Below are 21377 nucleotides of genomic sequence, written 5' to 3' on the forward strand. Positions count from 1 at the left end.
TTATTTTAGGAGTAGCCACATACTATGTACCCATGTTCAAGGGAAGTTTATAAGGAAAATGGGGTGCAACAGTCTTCAATGATAAGCATGGATTACTAAAACTAATAAAGTCAGAATGATAATTCTGGGCAAAGACAACAACATAAGCAAAGGTATGGGGTTCTGGAACCAAATGCTGTGTTTGAGGAGCTACTGGAACTCTTAGAAGACTCCATCCTACTAAAAATTACAAAGAATAAATTGGGAAGCAGTTGGAAATGAGGCTGGAGAGGTATAGAGTGACCAGGTTGTGAAGGGCTATATATGTCATTCTAATGCATGTGAAATACATAAAAAGTTACTAAAGACTTCATGCAGGAAAATGACAGTCTGATTTGCATCTTAGCTCCCTCTGGCTGCAGTGTGGACTATGAGACATGTGGGGAAAGGAGGGAGGAAGGGGAATCTGAGACTTAAAATAGTGAAACTGGTTATACTTACAAATTCTAGGCAAAAAAAAGGGTAAACCTTGTGCAAGATCAATTCTAGTAGAACTTAGTACTGGAGGAAGATTTAAATGATTTTTTCTTTTGAGAGGTAAAATGACCGTGATTTAGTGCTTGATTAAATAAGAAGGTATAAGGTGACTCCCAGATTTGTAGGTTGGGTAGCTGATAGATAATGATGAGATGGAGAACAAGAAGGGATGCATTTGGTCATGTGGAAATAGTAAACCCAGCATTGAGGTCACTGTCATTAGCTCATCACTACAGGGATATTCTGGAGAGATAGTCAACACATATGCTGCAAAACATTGTAATGAATGATTCTGCTTAAGGCAAGGGGGTAGCATGGTCAAGGTCAGTATCCTGGAGCATATTCCAGAAGAGAAGCCTCAACAATTGCTATGTAGAGGGAATAGAAAAGTTGGAAGGAGAAAGGGAAGGCCTTGTAAAAAAAAGAAAAAAAAAAGTTTTCACACTTAGTGAGTGATAATTAAATGCATAGAAGCTGCCTGAAGAGCAGGAGACCAGGGTTTGATCCTTGGGTCAGGAAGATCTCTTGGAGTAGGAAATGGCAACCCACTCCAGGATTCTTGCTTGGAGAATTCCTTGGACAGATGAGCCTGGTGGGCTACAGTCCATGGGATCCCAAAGAGTTGAACACAACTGAGTGATTAACACTTTCACACTTCCATTAAAGTAAAAACAATTTCATCTTTTTTCAACATAGGTCATTTGTCCAGAAGAGCAATTTGGATGGAAACTCAATTGAATGGGGATGTTGGATATGGAATTAAGAAAAGGAGTGTTTCTGTTTTAAGGGTTTAAAAAAATATTAAAGGAAAGGGAGAATGTGGGAATGGAATGACATTAGCCATAACTTATAAACATTTTGAAGAGCCAGCAAAGTAAAGGAAGGTAAAGTCGAGAGAGAACAGTTGATGGGGTATCTCTGAAAGTGAAGGAATCAACAAATGTTATTTGGAAGTGGCTTAGAGAAATCTTAACTCATATGAATAACTAAAGTATAGAGCTTTTCATATCAAATGCTACTTTTATGGGAGTTAATTCCATACTACAGCTGGCGTCTCCTTGTAGAACACCAGGGATTTCAAGATGATAATATTCACTGAAGACTGGATGTCTGGAAAGGCTTAAAGATTTTTTTCTGACACTCATATGGTGGCATGGAGTGTCTCACTAACATCCAGAGGCACAATTAGTCTGATTTGGCAAGCACATTGCATATCTCTCTAATAACCAGGAGAATATACCCTGGCAATACAGGTATGACAGATAAGACTAACAGTAATTATTGGGCTTTCCCATTTTCCTTCACTTATTAAAATGTTTTCTAAAAAAATATCAAAGGGCCTAATAATAGAAGGTTTTGTTTAAACTCTGACTTAACAGATGGTTAAGATAATTTATATTTAATATTTATTTATTACATAAACTTCCTTGAAACATAGTGTGTATATGTTTGTATGTATAAGTAAATCCGTACATTTCTATTATATATGTATAAACCTTTTTTTCAATATTTAACTTGCCTGGAAGCTCAGACCAAATGGATTTCCAAATTGTGCTGACAGTGGAAAAAGAGTTCGATGAAGTTCACTATGAATATGGTTTGGCAGAACTTTGTTTGCAAATACAACAATCAAATTTGAGGCAGCTGGTCTCCAGCTTCCTTGCATGGTTTGAATAGAGAATGATTTTGGATATACAGTGAAAGATCAGATCCTTGCCAGGTATCACCCTTCCAGGGAAGTTCTGTCCAATTATTGTAACAGTTATTGTAAATTAGTGCAATTCTAGAACATACAATTTCCCCTGACATTTTAGTTTCTGAAATTTGCATGTAACTTTTGGTTAATCAGCTCATTGAAAATATTTATTTTTTCCCTTAAAGGTGGTTATAGGAGAGCAATAAAGAGCTTTAGAATGGAGGAGATTGAGGCATAGAGAGATTATGTATCTTGGCCATGGATACAAACTGGGATGAATCTGTATTTAAATTTGTTTAATATGATTTATTAAAGGGATTTAAACCCAGGTCTATCTTGAAAGCTGGTCAAGAACACATGTTTATTCACCATCCACCATGCTGATGGAGACAGTATTCTAAGTACTAGCATATAACAGTAGTTAGAATAGACAGGTATCTGCTTTCAAGAAGCTTGCATTCTAAAGGAGGGAAATGGACACTAATCAAGTAGATAAAGGAAATTTAGATGCTATAAATGTCATAAAGCAGATGAAATAAGGCAAGGTGGTAGAGACAGACTGGGGAGTTGCTTCTTGCATGTTTCTTCTAGAAGGTAACATTTGAATTTCTTCCTACCCTTGAGTGGCAACAACACATAATGTGTGAAGAAAGAGCAACTGCAAAGGCCCTAAGAGTTGAAGAAACTTGCTGTTGACCAATTTTCATATCAGACACTTACTATTATTAACCCTAAGTGTCTCCCTTCAAGAGCCCATGATCTAATTCTGTCACATGATAAATGATGGTATTAGATATCAAGAGCTGTGATGGAGATGTGTTCAAGATTCTACAAAGGAATGGAAGAGTGGAAGTTGTGGCTAGAGTAAGGGTGCCAGGGAAGGAGATGTGGGTTCATTTGGGTCCTGAAGGAAAAGTAGGATTTTGCCTGGGATGCGGGACAGGGAGTGGATGTGCCTAGAAAGAACAGCATGTGAAACAGCAGTGAGGTATGAAGGAATATGAGGCTTCCCAGGTGGCTCAGTGGTGAAAAATCTGCCTACCAATGCATGAGACACAAATTCAGGTCCTAGGTCAGGAAGAGTCCATGGAGAAAAAAATAGCAACCCACTCCAGTATTATTGCCTGGGAAATCCCATGGATAGAGGAGCCTGGTGGGTTACAGTCCATGGGGTTGCAAAGAGTCAGACACAACTGAGCAACTGAGCATGTATGAGTGTGCATGAGGAACACGGGGTATTATGTACATAGTCAGATGAGCTAACTTGGGCTTCATGAGGGAGAGTGGCAGGGGATAGTTCAACAAAATGCAGCACCTGGAAATTATTTAGCTTGACAAGGTCTTGCAACAAGTTCTTCTTTCAGTTTTTAAGGATAATGTCACTAAAGCTCTAAGTGAATTTCCTGTCAGTGACTATCTGGCTTTCCAAGCTTTCTTAATGAGTGAGATGAAAGGTATACTGTTTAAGTAAGTAGTTCTCAGCTCTGGATGCCCATAAGAATCACTAGTTAAATTTATAGTAAATATAAATTAAAACAATTTTAAATCCTTGAACAATTAAAATCAGAAGATCAGGGAGTGGAGTTTAGACTTTGGTGGTTTTCTAGGCTCCCCAGGTAAAACTAATGGGTAATTGGTGTTGAGACTCTGAAAGATCAGCAAAGAAACTGAGTTTTCCTAAAGACACTGGGCATCTAGTGTGTTACAGAATCTATACAGAAAAAAGTCACCCACAAAAGAAGGAACCGGCAAGGATTGATTTGAGGACTGATAGTGTTCCAGGGTTTAAAGAAAGTCATTTTGAAAATTAAGCAAGTGAAAGAATTGTAATCATTATGCAACCAGGCTCTGAGATGTAATGGAGAGATATGAACTTAATGGTGCCCCTGAACACTCCTCGGTAATTATCTCAGAAGGAAACAATGGTGCCAAAGGGAGACCCTGACTCTCCCAAGCCTCAGTAAATGAGAAGTAATCTGACTGAGAAAGTGATTATGAATCATGCCTTGACTTGCTTTTCCATAATGACACCTGAAGCAGGCTTGTTTGTTCTATAAACCTTAGTTAAGCAAAGTTACCCTCCAAGACACCAGAGGTTTTCCAGAGAACACTTACTTTAATTGGAACTCATCTGTTTTTGTTCCTAATGAGTCTCCCATTTTATACCCTGCTCTTAGTTTCAAATAAAATGTCCCTCATCCCGTCTGGGATGATTAAAAACCCATTTAAGCCTACAATAAATGGTAGCTGCCAAAAGGTTTCCACCAAGCAATGTTGCTCAGAACTGAGGCCTGCAGGCAGGATGGGAATACAGAAAAAACTTGATTGCTCTAGCTTAAAAAATGCACATCCAAATATCCCTGGTTTTTGTTGTTTAAAAAAAATCTTAGAATTAAATTCACTTTCTAAGATTTGCTATCATACTCTACCTGCATCTCATCCTCTTTTTGTCTTCCAGTTGGTTTCTCATTAGGAAAGTATGATAAACAGTTTTGGGAGTCCATACCATTAAGTCTTATCAGTGTTTATGGCTAAAACTTGGTTGTCTATTCTGCTTGTCATAAGGCTGCTATGCTACAAAATTATTTCATTAAAAGTAAAGCTCTTATTTATGACATTAGTCATTCTAATGGGTCAGAATTAAGGCAAATTCTTCTTGTAGCTATGGGCATTTTCTTTTTAAGAAAATGTAAGGTGCTAATCAGTTTCTTTAGGAGAAACATTTAAGTAATATAATGTCAAGAACCTTTGTTCTCAGGCTTATAAATCTCTTTCATTCTCCTCCATAGTGTGGGATCTCAGGATTTCTGCTGTCTGTTTTGTACATTTTGAACACTGTTGGACTAGTGTACTAGGAAAAAACACTCACAACTAATAGAAAAGCAGATGTTTCTTGGATCATAATAATCAGCTAGAGTGAGCTAATTTGCTCATTGATCTGTGGTTCTTAATCATTTGAAAATCTGATTAAAGATGTGAAACTCTTTGGAAAGGGCCAACACACTCATCCTATTTTACACATTATGAACATAAATGGTGGGCTCCATGACATATGTACCTGCACCCGGCTCAGTGAATGGCACAAGGTTGATAATAAATATTTGTTCAACAAGTAAATGAATAGTGAATGAATGTATAAGCAGTTTTGGCAGGAAAGTCTTCTTTACATAAAGGATGCCACTTAATAAAGCTATATTTTAACTAAACTTAGACCAGGTACCCTCAAGCTCTACTTGTTTCTGCTTCAAGCACACCTTTCAGAACTTTTGATCACACAATTACCTTTCCAGCTGGTTGGTTATTTCCAAGATCAAAGAAGTAGAAATGAAGAATAAATAATTAGCAGATGACCAGATCTCTACCCTAGCTTACGCTTCAGTAACTTTGCAAACAAACTATGTGAACAAGATAGAATCCAACAAGATCACGAGGCACCAACAAGCCTGCACACAGAGGGAGATGGGTACGAGTCCAACCCCCTATCTCAATGATTAACTGCAATTACTTCCCCCTTTCCATTTAAGAAAAATCATGGCTGAACAGAATCTTCAGAGTTGGTTTGGGGACATGAGTCTCTCTTCACTCCATATTGTCAGCTTTTCTGATTAAAGCATCTTTCCTTTCTATAATGCTAATACTTGCCTCTAGATCATGGGCTTTTGAGTGGCAAGCAGCCAAATCTGAGTTAGATAATAAATGAAATTTCAGGATAAGTTTGGATGGCCATGAAGGCTAGTTTCAATAAATTCTGAGCTAGGAGACTCCACTATGAATGAAAAGCCCTGGAGACTTTCTGGCCCTAGAGACTTTCTTTCCTTTTCTGTGTCAAGAGTTGATCATCTCCTCCTGGCAACACAATTTAAATCTGGAAAGAGCATGCATGTGTGATTAGGTTTCTAGGTAGAGAATATAATCATTTCCAGACTCTTTCATAGAAATTAACCCACATTTCCTTGATGGAATCTTCCATTGTTCCTAAATTCCTCTGTAATGCATGTAATTACCATCTCTTGTTTTTCTCCCCACATTATCTATTGCAATGCATTTTAATTTATCTTTATTCTCAGAAGACATTGTTTTTCCTCTATTTCCAAGTTCCTAGGGCATCTTAGTCCATATCCTGCCAAAGGCAGCTGGAAAACATTGGCTCAGCTTCCTCTCTGTGGCTGAGGCAGGCTGCCTGCTCTGAACTTCTCCAGACACATGCTCTAAAAAGGGTCTATTTATAGGAAAAAAGTTCTGCCCACCTCCCCCTTCCCACTCAGTTGTCCTAACTGTGTCTCTGCAACTTTAAAAGTCTTGTTTACCAACATCTTAGTCTGCTTGGGCTGCTATAATAAAATACCATAAACCGGGTGGCTTAAACAGCAGAGATATATTTTTTAGAGTTGACTGGGTAGTCCCAAATCAAGGTGCTGGCTGATTTTGTTCCTGGTGAGAGCTCTCTTTCTAGCTAGCAGATGGTTGACTTCTTAGTAAGCTCTCACATGGCCTTTCCTTGGTATGTGCACACACCAAACACACAGAGAGACAGAATCTTCATCATCTTATAAAGCCACTAAACTCATTATGAGGGCCTTGCCCTCATGATCTAACCTAATCCCAAAGACCCCATCTCCAAATACCATCACATTGAGGTTAGGGCTTTGATATTAATCTTAGTATTACATTCAATCAACATTAAGTTTATAACACCTACTGACTGAGGAGAAGAGTAGTGCTGAAAGAAGAGGAAATAGGAATTCTTTTGAGAACCTATTGTGTAACAGATATAGGTCATGTGTGATTTGTTAAACCCTAACAACATTATGGGGTAGCAATATATACTTCAATTTTAGAAATGAGGACCTTGAGGTTCAGAGAGGTTAAGTAACTTGAGCCTGGTCATGTATTAGGAAACAGTGATACAGGGACCCTCCCCTAGGTCTCATTACACTAGCCTTAGATGGATACAAACACCAGTCTGAAGACTGGATGTGTTAGTCTCACATATGGGAATTTTCAAATAACACCAACATCTAAGACCCACCCTCCATTATAAAGATTCATCTAGACTGAGGATAGGATATCTCCACAGGAGATTCTGACTCATGGTCTGTTTAGAAAGCAATTTACCTCAACTCACTCCTTCCCAGGATTAGTAAATACTTAGGTTGCCTTTCAGGTATGACAAGGACCTTTGACGTTCTAAGACAGATAGAATTTCAGGGATCATCCCTGCCTCCCTGGGAAGTAACAAGATTATACAGACCACAGAAGTTCTCTGTGAAGAGTAATTATAGTCACATACCTACTGTTTCTTGGACATGTCTCTGTCACTAATTAAGTACGGAGGGTCTTGAAGATACTAGAGAAGCCATAGGAGACATAGATATCACCATCAACAGCAGCAAGGAAAAGCACCAGGCATTTTCTCTAATTCCTTCTGCAGAAATACATTCACACTTTTTTTCTCCTCTACAGGCTATGGGGTCACAGAGTCAGACATGACTGAGCAACTAACACACACAAAGAAAGAATACTAGATGTGACTATAAAGTCTTGTGTTTGATTTTAAAATTAAAACAACAACAAAAGGGTACAAGGAAAGTTTTGGAGGTGATGGATATATTTATTACCTTGATTGTGATGGTGCTAATGTGACTGTACACAAAGGTCTGAATAATTCATCAAATTGTATGGGTTAATTATGTGTAGCTTTTTCCACACCAATTATACCTCAATAAAGCTGAAAAAAATCTGCAAACAGAATTATACATCTAAATGAAACATTGTACCATCTCTAGAGATAGCTTGGGGAGACATGTGTTTACTTTAATGGTGTAACTGAGGCTTGAACACCTTTTTAAATTCCCCATGCAAATGCTTACAGAATTTGTGGCATATTCTTTCAATATCCTTTGCCAGGAAAACCTCTGATCTTTATGCTATGGATTTGATTTTTGGAAATAGCAAAATTGTATTTGGAGACAAGTTCTGCAATCAAGTTAAGTGATCACACCAGGGAATTCTGCTTTGAGAACAAAACTGGGACAGACCATTGACTAATAAGAATACCTTTACTACTAGGTTTGCAAAACTTATTTTGAGATGAATTAGAGTATGGGTATTTTCCAACTGGTTTTTAGCAAAAATGGCATAGTATATTGTGTAAAGGTGTTGTTGTTTAGTCACTAAGTCATATCTGACTCTTTGGCACCCCAAGGACATTAGTCCACCAGATTCCTCTGTCTATGGGATTTCATAAGAAAGACTACTGGAGTGGGTAGCTGTTTCCTTCACCAGGTTATCTTCCTGACTCAGGGATCAAACTCACATCTCCTGCATTGGCAGGCAGATTCTTTACCACTGGGCCACCAGGGAAGATCTTATATTAAGTATGTAGAATAGATGAAAATTTTGTAAGACAAGATACATTTGAAAATGAAAACTATGATTTTTTTCTTTTAGTTTTTCAAGATTTTCTTTGTACACTTTGATTTTTATTTGCCATAAAATCAATTTCAGTTGATGTTAGGTAATTTGATGCTATCAGGTCAAAGTCTGATGAAACCAAACAGTTTTAGAGTTACTTCGGGCTGAACCAGCCTGTCCTACAATTCATCTTTCAGGAAAAACAATCTGGGCAAATATCTCATTATTCTACTCAATATCTCCAGATATTGTAGCAGCAACTTATGCATAATAGGGAAGTAATTGGGCAAAAGATGAATAATAATTTTGATTATAATTAAAGCAGCAAGAGAGAGGAAATAAAATGCAGTCATATTAGATAAACAACTGGAAATAATAGTCATCTTTACCCTGTGGTGAAATAGCACACTAACCCAGCATCATGCTTTTTCCTCATTAACTTTGGAAGTGCTCCTTCTACCGTATTCACTTCCCAGGTGCATTGCAGGGGATCTGTATGCACTCTGACTGACTCAAGATTTCATACAATCCTCGTTTCTGAAATGTCTTCTGATCATTGAATCGTAAGGTTAGCCATCTTCAAGTTGTCATCATTCTGATCTTTTAAGGGCCTGGGATTCTTGAACAAAGCTATTATTTCCCTCAGTACTTTTCCATCTTCTTGTTCATGGTATTATTTACAGTCAGCTTTGGAAAAATAGCACCAATCATCATAACAGCTTTGCATACTTACATTGCACCTGTTTCTGCACTATAAATGATTATTTATAATTTAGATTTATAGAAAATATTCATGGTAACCAGATCTCTGGGCACATATGTGCCTACTGAGTGCTTCTATTTCCCAGATAGAACAACACATTTATAACAAAAAGCTCTTTTTAACTTTAAGCCAACAAATATTAAGGCTCTTTTATATTGGCTGTAAAGATGACACTCCCAACTTTGGCCTTAATGAAGCATAACCAAGCCCATTAAAATCCTATTTCCAAAGTGCCTTTTGAAAAAGTTCCTTACTTTCTCACTATCCCCAGATTCAACAGATGTCTTTTTGGATGTACGTAATGTTTTTGTTTGTTTATTTTAGAATCTAATTTCATCACGTAGCTTCTGTGGTATAATCGAAGCAAGCTGGATAAATTACCTCCTAACTGGTTCATCATAAAAGAAGCCCCAACTGGTCTCAAAATATTTTTGATATTTGGAGTCTTTCATAAAGAAAGAAAGAAGAATCAAACAGAAGTATGATAAGAATTTTCTAAGCTAATTTGTAAGTGAGCCAATTGTGGCATAACTGAACAAGGATCTCACATATTGATTCTACACAGAACTCCAACATTTCAACAGAACATGAGCTTATAGAGGGCAGAGATCAAGAGGCCTCGTGGCTCCTGATGTGCTAAGCTCTTAGCATTATGCTTGGCATAGAGTAGGTATTAAGTAATTGTTTGTTGAATATAACTTAATCTTAGCATTTCTGTGCGTGTGAAGTTGCTCAGTCGTGTCCGACTCTTTGCGACCCCGTGGACTGTAGCCCGCCAGGCTCCTCTGTCCATGGGATTCTCCAGGCAAGAATACTGGAGTGGTTTGCCATTTCCTTCTCCAGCATTTCTAGGGAGAAAACAATGGTCTGAAGTTCAGGGTGAAGACTCATCACTGGACTCTCCAAATACACAGGTGTTTTGCACGTTTGGCATTCCTTATCATAGAACAGAACCTGGAGAACCAGATTAGGGTTTTAAAGTAGGGGTTTGGTTATCACACAGAAAGTAGACTAAATCATGTCCACCTTCCATATTGGAAATGAAGTAGTCCTTGAAAGTACATTTGGCCTGTGTCCCTCAAGATCTACTTGGTGATTGAAAAGTAACCAGTTTGTTATATAGTGTGATGTTAACAGGCAATGGCAGCTTAATGTGTTGGCTTTTCTAGGTAACACATTTACCTTAGAACAGACTCCTTTAATCTAAAGGCATGACTCATTCTACTCCTGGGAATTACAGCAACTTGGGGGTAGAATCTCATGGTCCAGGGCAATGTCTTGACTTCTCATTTTTCTTCAAACTTCATCATGTCTAATCTCTCAAGTTCTGTTCATGTTGCTTCCACACTTTTTATGGATTGGGTCTCACATCTTCTCTCTCTCTCTCCTGGACTGTTGAATTGGCCTTTCTTTTGCCCTTCCTGCCCCAGTCATCTCCATAAACCCAGCATTCACATTCTAGCCAAGGTGATTTTTTTAAATACAAATATACTTCTACCCCTGAATCATAGGAAAGCAATGGCTGCAACAATCAATGTCTGCAGGTTCCTCAAAAAATAGTGTTCGAAACTTCATGTCCTTCATTAGGGAAATGCAAATCAAAACAACGAGACACCACTTCATACTCACTAGATCAGTTATTAGTTTAAAAAATGGAAAGTAACAAGTGTTGGTGAGGATGTGGAAAAAAATCCTACTTATGCATTGCTGGTAGGAATGTAAAACAGGGTTGCTCCTGTGGAAAACCATTGGTGATTCTTCAAAAAGTTGAACAGAATTACCATATAATCCAGCAAGTCTACTTTTAGATATGTACCCCAAAGAACTCAAAGAAGATACTGAACAGATATTTGTAGATCAATTTCCCCAGTTGTGTGATTTACATGATAGCGAAATTGTGGAAACAATTCAAATGTCCATCAATAGATGAATGGATAAACAAAATGTAGTATAATATATATATATATATATATATATATATATATAATGGAATGTTATTGAGATTTTCGAAGAAATGAAATTCTGAAAACATTATGCTAAGTGAAATGTAACACATACAAATGTTTGATTCCACTTATTTGAAGTACCTGGAATAGGCAAATTGATGGATATAGAAAGTAAAATAGTAGTTATCAGTGACTATGGGGAGGTACTATTGAGAACCATTGTTTAGCGGATATAAAGTTTCAGTTTGAGATGCTAAATACGTTCTGGAGCTGGACGGTGATGATGCTGGATCACTGATGGATGTATATCATACATTTAATGCCACTGAATTTTAGAATTAAAATGCTGAAAATGGTAAGTTTAATGTTACATATTTTATCAGAATAAAAATAAAATTAATTGAACGAAAGTTCCTGCTTCACCCTTGGTCTTCAGCAGCTCTACAGTCACTAAAACAATCTTCCTTCACACCACACACCCTGTTTGTGTTAACCTGACACTTGATCAACTCTCCATGACTCCTTCCCTGCTCTCTCACAAGTTAGATGTGGGGCTCAGCTTCCTTGGCTTGGGTAACCTGCAATGCTCTACACATCCTTTATCCCAAGCACAGTACACTGGAATGGTCTGTTCTTGACTGACACAAAGATAAAGAGCTTCTTATTGGAAAGAACTGAGTCTTTTAGATTCTGAGTGTTTTGAGTAAAACATCTGACATGAAGTTGGTTCTCAATAAATACTAAGAGAACAAGCTTGGGAGAAAGCAGCTAGTTTTCAAAAATATAAAATGTCAAGATTAAAAGAAATCTTAAAACTTATTTAGTCTAAAGTCCTTAAGAAAATAATTAAATGTTAATGACACAGTAGCTAAAATGTTGCCTTCCAGAGGTCTAATTTTCACTTGAAATTCAATAGCATTTTTTCATTTTATCATTGATTTTATCATTTAATAACTCATATCTAAATTATATATTCATCATGTCTATGTTTTCCAAACTTTAATGAGCCTTACAACATCTTCATAGGGTTTTCTCTTCCCATGGACTAGTTGTCCTACTGTCTAATTAAGTTCGTGTTTAGCTTAAGCAATATTGTCAACTACATAGCAGTTTTATGTGTAGTTTCTTTTTTTCTACTATGTTAAATAGGTAATTAACTATAAACTAAAAAAATCACCCACAGGCCACCTAAAGTCATCTTGCTACATTCTATGTGCACCCAGCCTATAAACATTCAACCTGTACAAGTATCTTAAAAATAAACTCAAACCCATTTTTCATATTATTTAGCCCCCAGGCAAATTCAACTTCATTTGATACTACTTAAAAAAATTTGATAGTGCAGAATGACAAAGCCATATAGATTGTGGAGGGGAAAGTCAGAGGTTAACATTTAAAATATTTTCAAGATAATTTTGATTGTTTTGACTATATAGTCAGTGGTACTTTTGCACTGACTTTAGCATCACCTAGCATAAAATGAACAGAGAAGGCAATGGCACCCCACTCCAGTACTCTTGCCTGGAAAATCCCATGGATGGAGGAGCCTGGTGGGCTGCAGTCCATGGGGTCGCTAAGAGTCGGACATGACTGAATGACTTCACTTTCACTTTTCACTTTCATGCATTGGAGAAGGAAATGGCAACCCACTCCAGTGTTCTTGCCTGGAGAATCCCAGGGATGGGGGAGCCTGATGGGCTGCCGTCTATGGGGTTGCACATAGTTGTATGTGACTGAAGCGACTTAGCAGCAGCAGCAGCATAAAATGAAAATCCACAGGAATTTAAACCTGGAATTAGATCAGCTGATCAAGAAAATTTGATTATTTTTTCTTTGATGCATGTCAGAAATAGCACATTTATAGTAATACAATAACTAAAATTCTAAAGTGTGTTAGTTGCTCAGTCGTGTCTGACTCTTTGTGACCCCCATGGACTATAGCCCACCAGGCTCCTCTGTCCATAGCATTTTCCAGGCCAGAATACTGAAGTGGGTTGCCATTTCCTTCTCCAGGGGATCTTCCCAACTCAGGCATCAAATCCAGGTCTCCTGCACTGCAGGCAGACTCTTTACCGTTTGAGCCGCCAGGGAAGCTGGGCAAAATTCTAAAGGTATTTTTCTAACCCCTGCTAAAACTGTCACAAAATAGCTCTAGAGCTTTTTCCCTCAAAAAACATCACAAATTATGGGGTCTAATGACTCTAAATTATGGGGTTTAAGTGACTAAAGGATCTAATGGTCATTTAATATGTCTTATCCTGTTATTCCATAATTTTCTTATTTCATATATACCCCCAAAAAGTAAATAAGAAAATTAATACCTCAAGAAAGAAAACATCAAGACAATGATGAAGACATTAACCATCAGTCATTAAAAAACATTCAAAGACCTAAAGGAAATCATGATCATAGAAGTAATGGGAGCTGTAATGACAATGTCTCATCAAAGAGAGTGTATCAATAAGGATATAGGAATTATTTTTAAAAAGAACCAAATGGAAATGCTTAAATTAAGTAACATAACCAAAATAAGTGAAAATGAAAGTTGCTCAGTCATATCTGACTCTTTTGTGACCCCATAGTCCATGGAATTCTCCAGGCCAAGGATACTGGAGTGGGTAGCCTTTCCCTTCTCCAAGGGATCTTCCCAACCCAGGGATTGAACCCAGGTCTCCCATATGGCAGGAAGATTCTTTACCAACTGAGCTATCAGGGAAGCCCCAGTGAAGAAGAACTAAAAAGCCTCTTGATGAAAGTAAAATAGGAAAGTGAAAAAGTTGGCTTAAAACTCAACATCTTGTCCCATCACTTCATGGCAAATAGGTGGGGAAACAATGGAAACAGTGAGAGACTTTACTTTTGGGGGCTCCAAAGTCATTGCAGATGGTGACTGCAGCCATGAAGTTAAAAGACGCTTGCTCCTTGGAAGAAAAGTTATGACCGATCTAGACAGCCTATTAAAAATCAGAGACATTACTTTGCCATCAAAGGTCTGTCTTGCCAAAGCTATGGTTTTTCCAGTAGTCATGTGTGGATGTGAGAATTGGACTGTAAAGAAAATTGAGGGCCGAATAATTGATGCTTTTGAACTGTGTTGTTGGAGAAGATTCTTGAGAGCCCCTTGGACAGCAAGGAGATCCAAACAGTCCATCCTAAAGGAAATCAGGCCTGAATATTCATTGGAAAGACTGATGCTGAAGCTGAAGCTCCAATACTTTGGCTACCTGATGCAAAGAAGTGACTCATTTGAAAATACCATGATTCTGGGAAAGATTGAAGGTGGGAGGAGAAGGGTACAACAGAGGATGATATGGTTCGATGGCATCACTGACTCAATGGACATGAGTTTGAGTAAGCTCCAGGAGTTGGTGATGGACAGGGAAGCCTGGCGTGCTGCAGTTCATGGGGTCACAGAGTTGGACATGACTGAGTAACTGAACTGAATTGAACCAAAATAAAATGTTCATTATTAGACAGTGAAATGATTGGGAGAAAATTTTTGTAGATCACATATCTGATAAGGGACTTGTTCTAGAATAGGTAAATAATTTCTAAAACTCAATAATCAAAAGAAACAAATTCAATTTAAAAATGAGGAACAGATCTGAATAGACATTTATTCCAAGAAGATATACAAATGATCAATAAGCACATGAAAAGATACTGCACATCTTTAAGTCACTAGGGAAATGAAAATCAAAATTACAATAAGATACAGTTTCACACCCATTAGTAAGGCTATAATCAAAAAGACAGATAAGAATAAGTTCTAGTGAGGTGTCTAAAAACTGGAATCTTCATACACTGATGGTAGAAGGTAAATTGTGTAGCCTCCTTAGAATGCAGTCTGATATTTCCTTAGTTAAACACAAAGTTACCTCATGATTTAACAAGTAACTATAATTTTATATCATGGTTTCTGTTGTTCACTTTTAATTAATTCATTTTACAGATAAAATTTAATTTATTATACTAATAAAATCACATCTACATTTTTTCAATTTCATATGGTTTGAAATTAAGTAAGTTAATGCTTTTTCCCTGTAACATTATTACCTGGTGTAATGAGTCTTTAAATACCAATTGGTATAATTCATCAACAGAGTCCTCTCTTTAACAGATTCTCTGGTTCAAGATGGTTATGTGACTGACTCATGTGACTGACATGAAAGTTCAGCATAATTATGAGTTTTCTTCTGAACTGTAAGTGAAAACACTGAGTTATATTCAGTACCATGTTTTGTTAAGTCATTTTATTCTTGGAAAACTGGCAAGCCTTGAATAGAATGTATAGTTATTCTCTGACAACTAAAAGTCTGATTAAACCTATCAGATAATAGAGTTTACAGTAGGATTTTCAAAGCTTGAATTTCATCTGAATATATTTCCAAAGAAATACCTATGTGTTGATACCTTTTCTAAAGTCTTCACTAAATACCAGACAATAAATCGATTATTATCTGTACTAATTGGCTATACTTAGACTGAGTAGAAAGGTTTCCTTAATGATTCCTTTAAAATTTCATCCTTACTGCTGGCATTTAGTGAATGTCAGAATACTTAATTCAGGAATGAACTTTCTGTTTTTTGTTTTTTTTTTTTCAGTAAGATTCTATTGTTACTGACTTTATCTTGATAAAAATAATTACCTCATATCTTAGAAAATACATTTCTGGATCCCATAAATGTGTTACTTTCTTAAAGTGACAAATTCCTCATGGGACTTTTTTACGTTGTTTTTTTTTTTTTTTTCCCAAAATTTTAAGAAGGGGGGCAGTCCTAAGATGGCAGAGGAATAGGATGAGGAGACCACTTTCTCCCCAACAAATTCACTGAAAGATCATTTGAACGTTGAGAAAATTTCACAAAACAACTTCTGAATGCTAGCAGAGGGCACTAGGCACCCAGAAACTCAGCCCATTCTCTTCGAAAGGAGGTAGGAAAAAATATAAAAGATAAAAACAGAGAAAGAGTTAGGAATGAAGACCCATCCCGGGAAGGGAGTCATGAAGGAGGAGAAGTTTCCAAACACCAGGAAACCCTCTCACTGGTGGGTCTGTGAATCTCAGAGGGCAACATAACCAGGAGGGGGAAAAAAAAACAAACAACAACTCTCAGATTACGTGCCTAACTGCAACTCCCAGTGGAGAAGTAGCCCAGACACTCTTGCCACCACCAGCAAGTGGGGGCTGAACAGGGAGGCTTGGGCTACATGCTTAGGGTAAGGACCAGGCCTGAATGCCCTGAGGACAATCTGAGAGACCTAACATGAGATAACAACCCAAACTGTGGGATAGCTACAGAGAGAAAAAAAAGAGAGGGAGGGAGAACTTTCCCATGAAAAGCTTTAAGGCACAGCCTGGCCACTCACAGAACAAAGGATTGAGCTAATACCAGCTGCGGAACCCCCACCCCCCACCCATCCCCTACCCCCAGCTGGGGGAAGAGAGACAGGCAGGCAACAGCCAGAGCTGCAAGGCAAGGGGCAATCTCGGCCCCAGAGATGGCATCCTTCACCAAACTGTGCGCAGGCTCTCAGTTGCTAACCAAGTCTTCTTGGGATCCTGGATGGTTGACATCCACCACAGGATCACAGTCAGAGATCAGCTCTCCAGAGGAGACACATGGCACACCTGAGAGGGCACTCTCATGGCTCACCCAGGAAACTGAGTAGCTGGGACCAGGGTGGTGATAAGACGCACCACCCACCTGGGAGAGTGCACTCACCAAGCACCTGGTCACCTAAGCTGCTCGGACCTGGGAAAGGCACAAAACGCAGGCCCAACTGACCCTGTGCCTTTGTGGAATACCTGAGAACCTGAACCTGAGTGGCTTAGACCTGGGAAGTACATGCAACCCAGGGCCTGCTTTAGGCAGTTTCCTTGCAGAGCAACCTGGAACCTGAGCAGTGTAGACCAGGAAAGCACACATGCTGTGAGTGGGGACAAACCCAGTGTGGCCCAGACACTGCAAGCACTCCCCACACACACCAGTGATATCTGTTTGCAGTGTTCCTCCCTCCCCACAGCACAATTGAACAAGTGAGCCTAAATAAATGACCACCTTCACCTCCTTGTGTCAGGGCGGAAGTTAGACACTGAAGAGACTTGCAAACAGAGGAAGCCAAAATAAACAAAGAAGAGGTAACCACTTTGGAAGTGACAGGTACAAGAGATTAAAATCCTATAGTTAGCACTGGCTACATTGGGAGGGACCTGTAGACCTTGAGAAGAAGTATAAGCTGGAACAAGGAACTATCTGAAACTGAATTTGACCCCACACTGCCCTCAACAGCTCCAGAGAAACTCTTAGATATATTTTACTACTATCATTTTTTAATTTTTTTACTTTTTAAATAATTTTAAGGTCTTCATTACTCCTTTAATTTTCATTTTTAAAACCTACTATTACCTTGTTAAAAAAAAAGACCGTATTTTTAAAGCAAATTTCATATTTTTTAAATAACTTTTGCGATTTTGTTTTGTTTTTTAATATTATATTTTTGAAAGTCTAACCTCTACTCTAGATTTTTAATCTTCGATTTTGGTATTTGTTATCAATTTTGTACCTTTAAGAATCGAATCTTTAGTATTCATTTTTACTTACGAGTGTGATTACTGACTTGATTGCTTTCTCCCCTTTTGACTCTCCTTTTTCTCCCCCAGGTCACCTCTATCTCCTCCCTCCCCCTCTCTTCTCTACCCAACTCTGTGAATCTCTTTGGGTGATCTGAGCTGTGGAGAACACTTAGGGAACTGATTACTGGCTAGATCTGTCTCTCTTCTTTTGACTCCCCCTCATCTCCTCCTGGTCACCTCTATCTCCTTCCTCCCTCTTCTATTCTCTATGTAACTCCATGAACCTCTCTAAGTGTTCCAGAGTGTGGAGAGCACATAGGGAATTGATTACTGGCTAGATTGCTCTCCCCGCTTTTGATTACCCCTCTTCTCCTCCTGGTCACCTCTATCTCTCTCCTCCCTCTTCTCTTCTCTGTGTAACTCTGTGAACATCTCTGGGTGTCTCTAACTGTGGAGAATCTTTTCACCATTAACCTTGATGTTTTATCATCAGTGCTGTATGGATGGAGAAGTCTTGAGGCTACTGTAAGACTAAGACTGAAAGCCAGAGGCAGGAGGCTTAAATCCAAAACTTGAGAACACCAGAAAACTCCTGACTCCAGGGAACATTAAACAACAAGAGCTCATCCAAAAGCCTCCATACCTACACTGAAGCCAGGCTCCACCCAAGAGCCAACAAGTTTCAGAGAAAGACACACCAAGCTAATTCTCCAACAATGCAGGAACAAAACACTGAGTATTAAAATACAGGTGGCCAAACATCACACCAAACCCACAGACACCTCAAAACTCACTACTGGACACTTCATTGCACTCCAGAGAGAAGAGATCCAGCTCCACCCACCAGAACACTGATGCAAGCTTCCCTACCAGGAAACCTTGACAAGCCATTCGTCCAACCCCACCCACAGGGAGGAACCTCCATAATAAGAGGAACCACAAACTTCCAGCATACAGAAAGGCCACCCCAAACACACCAATCTAAACAAGATGAAAAGGCAGAGAAATATTCAGCAGGTAAAGGAACATGATAAATGTCCACCAAACCAAAGAGGAGGAGATAGGGAGTCTACCTGAAAAAGAATTCAGAATAATGATAGTAAAAATGATCCAAAATCTTGAAACAAAATGGAGTTACAGATAAATAGTCTGGAGACAGGATTGAGAAGTAGCAAGAAAAGTTTAACAAGGACCTAGAAGAAATAAAAAAGAGTCAATCAATAATGAATAATGCAATAACTGAGATCAAAAGCACTCTGGAGGCAACTAACAGTAATGGAGGCAGAAGATAGGATAAGTGCGGTGGAAGATAGAATGGTGGAAATAAATGAAGCAGAGAGGAAAAAAGAAAAAAAAGAATTAAAAGAAATGAAGACAACCTCAGGGACCTCTGGGACAATGTTAAACTACCCAATATTCAAATCATGGGAGTCCCAGAAGAAGAAGACAAAAATAAAGGCCGTGAGAAAATACTTGAGGAGATAATAGTTGAAAACTTCCCTAAAATGGGGAAGGAAATAGCCACCCAAGTCCAAGAAACCCGGAAATCCCCAAACAGGATAAACCCAAGGCAAAACATCCCAAGACACATATTAATCAAATTAACGAAGCTCAAACACAAAGAACAAGTATTAAAAGTGGCAAGGGAAAAACAACAAATAACACACAAGGGGATTCCCCTAAGGATACCAGCTGATCTTTAAATAGAAACTCTTTAGGCCAGAAGGGAATGGCAGGCCATACTTAAAGTGATGAAAGAGAAAAGTCTACAACCCAGATTACTGTACCCAGCAAGGATCTCATTCAAATATGAAGGAGAAATCAAAAGCTTTACAGACAAGCAAAAGCTGAGAGAATTCAGCACCACCAAACCAGCTCTCCAACAAATGCTAAAGGATCTTCTATAGATAGGAAACACAGAAAAGGTTTATAAACTCGAACCCAAAACAACAAAATAAATGGCAATGGGATTATACTTAATCAATAATTACCTTAAATGTAAATGGGTTAAATGCCCCAACCAAAAGACAAAGACTGGCTGAATGGATACAAAAATGAGACCCCTATATATGCTGTTTATAAGAGACCCACCTCAAAACAAGGGACACATACAGGCTGAAAGTGAAGGGCTGGAAAAAGATATTTCATGCAAATGGAGACCAAAAGAAAGCAGGAGTAGCAATACTCATATTAGATAAAATAGACTTTGAAATAAAGGCTGTGAAAAGAGACAATGAAGGACACTACATAATGATCAAAGGATCAATCCAAGAAGAAGATAGAACAATTATAAATATATATGCAACCAACATACGAGCACTGCAATATGTAAGGCAAATGCTAACAAGTATGAAAGGGAAAATAAACAGTAACACAATAATAGTGGGAGGTTTTACCATTCACAGAAAATCAGCAAGGAAACACAAACTTTAAATGATACAATGGAACAGTTAGACCTAATTTATATCTATAAGACATCACCCACAAAACAATGAATTTCACCTTTTCCTCAAGTGCACATGGAACCTTCTCCAGGATAGATCACATCCTGGGCCATAGATCACATCCTGATCTATCCAGGACAGATCACATCCTGGGCCATAGATCACATCCTGATCTATCCAGGGTGGATCACATCCTGATCTATCCAGGATAGATCACAGCCTTGGTAAATTCAAAAAAATTGAAATCATCTCAAGCATCTTTTCTGATCACAGTGCAGTAAGATTAGATGTCAACTACAGGAAAAAAAAAAAAACAACTATTAAAAGTACAAACATATGGAAGCTAAAAAACACACTCTGAATAACTAAAAAATCACAGAAGAAAAAAAAAGAAATCAAATATGCATAGAAACAAATGAAAATGAAAACATAAAAACTCAAACCTATGGGATTCAGTAAAAGCAGTTCAAAGGGGAAGGTTCATAGCAATACAAGCTTACCTCAAGAAACAAGAGAAAAATCAAATAACCTAACTCAACACCTAACAAAACTAGAAAAAGAAGAAATGAAGAACCCCAGGGTTAGTAGAAGGAAAGAAATCATAAAGATTAGGGCAGAGATGAATGAAAAAGAAACAAAGGAGACCATAGCAAAAATCAACAAAGCTAAAAGCTGGTTCTTTGAGAAGATAAAATAGACAAACCATTAGCCAGACTCATCAAAAACAGGGGGTGGGGAGGGGGAGAAGAATCAAATCAACAAAATTAGAAATGAAAATGGAGAAATCACAACAGACAACACAGAAATACAAAGGATCATAAGAGACTACTACCAGCAGTTATATGCCAATAAAATGGACAACTTGGATGAAATGGGCAAATTCTTAGAAAAGTATAACTTTCCCAAGCTGGACCAGGACGAAATAGAAAATCTTAACAGACCCATCACAAGCACAGAAATCAAAACTGTAATCAGAAATCTTCCAACATACAAAAGCCTAGGACTAGATGGCTTCACAGC

The sequence above is a fragment of the Bubalus kerabau genome, chromosome 7, assembly GCF_029407905.1.
Source record: "Bubalus kerabau isolate K-KA32 ecotype Philippines breed swamp buffalo chromosome 7, PCC_UOA_SB_1v2, whole genome shotgun sequence".
NCBI classification, from domain to species: Eukaryota; Metazoa; Chordata; class Mammalia; order Artiodactyla; family Bovidae; genus Bubalus; species Bubalus kerabau.